Genomic DNA, 6,322 nt, shown 5'->3' with positions numbered 1-6,322 from the left:
CCAGCATTTATTGTTTGTAGATGTTTTGATGATGGCCATTCTGACGGGTGTGAGGTGATACCTCACTGTACTTTTGATTTGCATTTCTCTAATGATTAGCGATGTTGAGCATCCTTTCATGTGTTTGTTGGCAATCTGTATGTCTTCTTTGGAGAAATGTCTATTTAGGTCTTCTGCTCATTTTTGGACTGGATTGTTTGTTTTTTTGATATTGAGCTGCATGAGCTGCTTGTATATATTGGAGATGAATCCTTTGTGAGTTGGTTCGTTTGCAACTATTTTCTCCCATTCTGAGGGTTGTCTTTTCGTCTTGTTTATGGTTTCCTTTGCTGTGCATATTTAATGCATACAACTCAGTGAGTTTGGGGATGAGTATACAGACATTAAATGATCATTAATACCAAGGTCACGAAACCATCATCAATATCAAGGCCATAAACATACTATCACCCCCCAAAGCTTCATTCTGCCTCCTATAATATTATTGTTATTAGTGTTGTTACTGCTTGATGTGATGAGAACATGTAACACAAGATCTACCCTATCCTCTGAGCATCTTTTAAATATGTGCTACCATAGTTTTAGGTGTAGGCATTATGCTGTATAGCTGATCTCCAGAACTTATTTATCTTGCATAATGAAACTCTGAACCCTTTAACCATCACCTCCTCATTCCAATAAGTGTGAAAGGACATTTTGGGAAAGATTTAGAAAATAAACAAGCTGATAATTGATAGAAATTTTTGGCTCTCTAGGCAAAATAACTCCTCTACAGGAAAAAAAAAAAAGAGAGCAAAACTTTGTGCTCTAATTGGGAGCCCCTAGACAAGAATATGTGTAAATATTGTGAACAGGAAGGCCATTAAAGGAACCAACGACCCATAATGCTTAAGAAATGCAGGGATACTTACCTGGCAGGGGAGATACCATGATCACGAAGGTGGTTTTCCCACGTTGAGGCTTATCCATTGCACTCTGGATGTGCTGACCCCTGCGATTTCCCCAAATGTAGGAAACTCAACTGCATAATTTGTCGTAGTAGGGGACTGCGTTCGCGCTTTCCCCTGTTAAAAAAGAAAAAAAAAAAAGAAACACAAGGAAAACTGTCTAAAATCTGTTCAGTAGTGCTGCTTACAGGGAAACCTTGCATCCTGAAATTCCATGCTCTTCATCTAAACTCTCAAGGGAAATAGCCTATATTATGTATGAACAATACAGCTTTCCATTTTTCCTTTTTTAAATATTTGAAATATAGTTGACACACAGTATTACATTAGTTTCAAGTGTACAACATAGTGATTCAATGTTATATACATTACAAATTGATCACCATGTCATTCTGGTTACTATCTGTCACCATACAAAGGTGTTACAATATTATTGACTACATTCCCTGTGTTCTATGTTACAACCCTGTGACTTAGTTATTTTATAACTGGAAGTTTGTACCTCATAATCCCCTTCACCTATTTCACCCATCTTCCCACCCCATTCCCTCTGGTGACCACCAGTTTGTTCTCTGTATCTAGGAGTCTGTTTTGGTTTCGTTACGTTTGTTCATTTGTTGTGTTTTACAGATTCCACATATAAGTAAAATCGTACAATATCTGTCTTTCTCTGTCCAACTTATTTCCCTTGGCATAATACCCTCTAGGTCCATCCATGTTGTCATAAATGGCAGGATTTCCTTCTTTCTTATGGCTGAGTAATATTCCACAGCATATACATACTACATCTTCTTTATCCATTCGTCTGTTGATGGTGATGTAACACTTTTCATCCAGTAATTCTCTAACACCCATAAAGGGAAATCATGTGACTGTATATTTGTAATTAAGGAATCGTTCATGCTCAGAACAGAATTTATGGACACTCCAAAACCAGAATCTGACTTACTATGTTTGCTCTGGTTGCTTTTAAATTAAACATGTAATGGAAAAATATGTGTTCACTAAAATAAGTAGTCTAGTCATGCCTATTGAACCTAATTTCTTACTAAAAGTTAAATTGAACTGACCTATGACACTTTTTAGGACATGCCAAATTGTCTAAATAAAATAGTAAATCTATACACCAGTAACAGGTTCGATTTTAGAACAATTTGCTTCTTTGAAATAATATAGAAACAAAAAAGCTTCTCAGACTCTTCAGGTACTATTTAAACATGAACAAGTACATGAATTACTTGATTCCTTGACGTCTCCTAAGATAATTTCTGTCATAAAGGTAGATTCTCACAATAAACCAGATACTATAAGCGCTAGTATTTTATACCGTAAACAATATAGACTTACTTTAGAAATTCCATAGAAATGTATAGGAATACTTTAGAAAGTACTTTAGCAGGTTTTCATCTGAACCAGGCTACTCCAACTAAAGTGTATACAAAAGGCCTTCTTACGAAATCAAAAAGTCACACATCTGTGGAGATTTGTGGATACACAACGTCTACACTACAGAATTCGGAAAGAACGCCCCAGAGAATGATCGTGTTGTAAGAACCATGATCCCTCAAGCATCTGTTCTCATGGCCAAGTCCGTTTATTTATTTAATTCATAGCTTGTTCTATTCCAGATCACAGATGTAGCCGTTTCAATATTCTTAGCTCCTACCCCCATGGGAAAGAAGTTTATAAAATAGAGTCTGCTGTTTATGTACAGCACATTTTGTCTTTAGTCTAGACATTCTGTTCACTTCTAAAGTTCATTTCTAGTTACTGAGGCCAGCACCTTTTGCCCCGCCACTGACAGTGAGTTTTTTCATACATTTTAGATTACGTGTATTCTACCCTGTGACACTCCAACTTCCTTGATTGCTTGATTTGAATAGGTTTCAGTTGACTCGTGGAACCATAAAAATCGATGGTTTAGACACATGCACGGTGGCAGAGGTCCATTGTTAAGGTATCTGAACTATGGCGTGATCTGTTTACCATCTCTTAGTTTGCCTTTTCCAGAACGTCATATAAACGAGGTCATACAGTGTGTTGGCTCTTGAGCTTGGATTCTTTCACTTGTGAAGGCAGAATCAAAACGGAATGGGTGATTACAAGAGAGCTCTTTAGAATGGAGCAGGGAGGTCATTTAGGAAGTGTGACTCACCACGTCTCAGCCTGAATGGAATCTGACCTTCTGACTCCATGAAGTCATCCGGAGCATCTGCCAGAAGCTTATGGCAGGTATAGTATTGCCCTTTATAGAGTGTCTTCCACGCAGCGCCAGCAGAGGAGGGCGTGAACTCTGACCCGTGCGGGAGCCACGGCCTGCACTTCCCGCACGGACCACAGGGTGGCGCCGAGCCCGCCTCTCTGACCCATAGCGCATGCGCGTTCCCCCGCGGACGCGGCTCTGAGCGCAGCTGAAAGGAGTTGTGCCTCCTCAGTCGACGCCACGGCTTCGGGTGGGGCGCTGGCCTCGGCGTCTCTGCTGACAGGAGCTCGGTCTCCTCAGGACTCGCTGAGGTTTCGGCTTCAGGACAACACAGGGCCGTGTCCACGCTGACGGGAGCTGGGTTTCCTGAGGTCGCAGGCGACGCCGGGAGGAAAAGGTGAGGGAAATTGAGAAGTGGGGAGAAGCTTCCCGGGGGCGGCTGATGGCGGGGGGTGGGCGGGTCCGTCTTCGTGCGACCCAGAAGGGCTTGGTGTGCAAAGCTGTGTTTTTGGTCAGGTTGGTGCGCGGTGGAGCCGCGTGGGTCATGGGCTGTGCAGTCTGCCCAGCACCGTTTACCGTGGGGGTGCCCTTCCCCTCGGTGTGTCCTTGGCCCCCTTGTCGTAAATTAGCGGACCCCACCCGTGCGGGGTGGGTTCTGGGCTCTCCGTCCGTCCCTCTGGTCTGTGCTCCTGTTGTGAGCCAGTTCCGCACTGTTTTGGTGACGGTAGCTTCGCCATGTCGTGTGAAGTCAGGGAGGGAGATGCCTCCAGCCCGTTCTCCTTTCTCAGGGTCGCCTTGGCCATTTGGGGTCCTTCGTGGCTCCGCACAGACATTAGGAGGATGTGCTCCGTTTCTGTGACAAACAGCATCGGAGGTTAGGCAGGGCCTGCATTCACTCTGTGCACCGCTTTGGGTGGAACGGACATTTTAGCAGCAGTAATTCTTGCATTCCATGAGCGCGGGGTATCTTTCCATTGATTTGTGTCTTCTTCAGTTTCTTCATCAAGGTCTTAGAGTTTTCAGTGTGCAGGTCTCTCACGTCCTTGGTTAAATCTATTCCTTGGTCTTTTGGATGCAGTTGTAAACTGGATTCGTTCTCTTTCTGATGGTTTGTGATTCGTGTTTAGGAATACAATTGATTTGGGGGTATTGATTTTGTAACTTTACTGAATTCGTTGATTCGTTCTAATAGGTTTTTTGTGGAATGATGTAGAGAATTGGAACTTGGAAATTCCACTGCTTCTTTCACAGCCGGGTCATCCACAGCACGCAAGACACAGTGGCCCCTAATTGAATCTGCCCATGGTGCTTGTAAATTACGCGTGGACTCCGAGGAGGGCAATTAGGTCCAGGACTGTGTGAGCTGGATCTGGGTAGGGCGTGGCCTCTGTTAGGAAGTGTGAGGTTTTCTCCGCTTTTCTGGTGTGGTTTTGATAAGTTATTTACTTTCCAGTAATTTCAAGCATACAGAAAACTCCAGTAGCAGAGCAAAGCCCTGTGTATCTGCACCCTCAGATTCCCCGGCCGTCCTTGCTTCACTGCATTAGCCACTGCACACAAAATACTCCAGTGCGTTTTACCCACACCAGGGCACTCTTCCAGGCAACTAGCAGGTAACCACCAAATGAGGAAATTATTATCATGGTTTCCCCATTAGAATCCAATCCACAGGCCCGCTTCAACTTCCACCAGCTGCCCCAACTCAACGGAAATGTCTTTTCCCATACTCATCCAGTTTGCTTTTCTGGGAACCATTACTGATACTTTCTCTCATTTTCACAGCTTTGATGGATTTAAAGCACACAAGGTGACTATGTGATCTGGTTGGCTTTTTCTATATGGCTTTTTTTTTTTTTTTAAACTAAGGGTGTTTTCACTGTTCATCCATATTGTAACATGTATTGGTACTTCACTAATTTTTTGTGTTGTGATTAAATATACATTACATAACATATTCCATTTAAATGGTTTTAAGTATACAGTTTTATGACATTAACTCCATTTACATCATTGTACAAGTAGCCTCACCATCCATCTCCAGAACTTTCCAGTTTTTACCAGCAAAACTCTGTAGCCATTAGACACTGATTCCCCTCAGCCCGTGGCAACTGCATTCTACTTTCTGCCTTTGAATTAGACTTGCCTGGGTACCTCGTATAAGTGGAATCATATCACGTTTGACCTTTTGTGACAGGGTTATTTCACTCGTCAGAATGACTTCAGGGTTCACATACATCGTAGTGTGTGTCAGAATTTCCTTAGTTTTTGAGGCTAAATAATATTCCATCCTGTGTATGATACAGTTAGTTTATCCATTCATCCATCAGGGGACACTTGGGTCACTTCCACCTTTTGCTATTGTGATTAATGCTATTATGAATATGGTGTACGAATATCTCTTTCAGTCTCTGCTTTCAGTCTGTTGAGTATATACGCTGATGTGGAATTAATGGATCATACTTTAATTCTACGTTGAATTTTTTGAGGAACTGCCATACTGTTTTCCACAGAGGCTGCACCATTATACTTTATAAATTTTATGGTGGAATAATATGGCAGTGTATGGATCTACCCCATTTTGTTTGTATATTTACCCATTGATGGACATTTGCCTAATTTCTACTATTTGGCTGTTGTGAACAGTGCTACTATCAATATATGTGTACAGGTTTCTGTTTGAGCACCTGTTTTCAACTCTTTGGCCTATATATATCTAGAAGTGGAGTTTTTGAACAATATTGTATTTGTATATTTATATTGTAAACATAAGTTGCACCATTTTACCTTTACACAAGTAATATTTAAGGGTTTTAAATTCTCTACATTGTTGCCAAGGTTTCTTATTTTTAGCTTTCTTGATTATAACTATTTTAGAATGTGTGAAAGAGTTATTGCATTGTGGTTTTACTTTGCATTTCAATCATGACTAATGATGTTTGACATCTTTTCATCTGCTCGTTGACCATTTGTATGTGTGGAGAACTGTCTATTCAAGTCCTTTGTCCATTTTTTTTTTTTTTTTTTTTTTTGTGGTACGTGGGCCTCTCACTGTTGCGGCCTCTCCCGTTGCGGAGCACAGGCTCCGGACGCGCAGGCCCAGCGGCCACGGCTCATGGGCCCAGCCGCTTCGCGGCATGTGGGATCTTTCCTGGATCTTCCAGGGCACGAACCC

General features: G+C 42.0%; 1 non-coding gene across 1 annotated transcript; it reads left to right on the top strand.

Annotated features, from left to right (window-relative positions):
- The first annotated feature begins 903 nt into the window (after positions 1–903).
- LOC131762086 (U1 spliceosomal RNA) lies at positions 904–1,067 on the top strand. The gene has a single exon (XR_009337164.1). It is a non-coding gene; the product is annotated as a U1 spliceosomal RNA (small nuclear RNA).
- The last annotated feature ends 5,255 nt before the right edge of the window (positions 1,068–6,322 follow it).

Source organism: Kogia breviceps, chromosome 8 (assembly GCF_026419965.1).
Source record: "Kogia breviceps isolate mKogBre1 chromosome 8, mKogBre1 haplotype 1, whole genome shotgun sequence".
Classification (NCBI taxonomy): domain Eukaryota; kingdom Metazoa; phylum Chordata; class Mammalia; order Artiodactyla; family Physeteridae; genus Kogia; species Kogia breviceps.
This window is presented reverse-complemented; position numbering and strand designations above follow the sequence as displayed.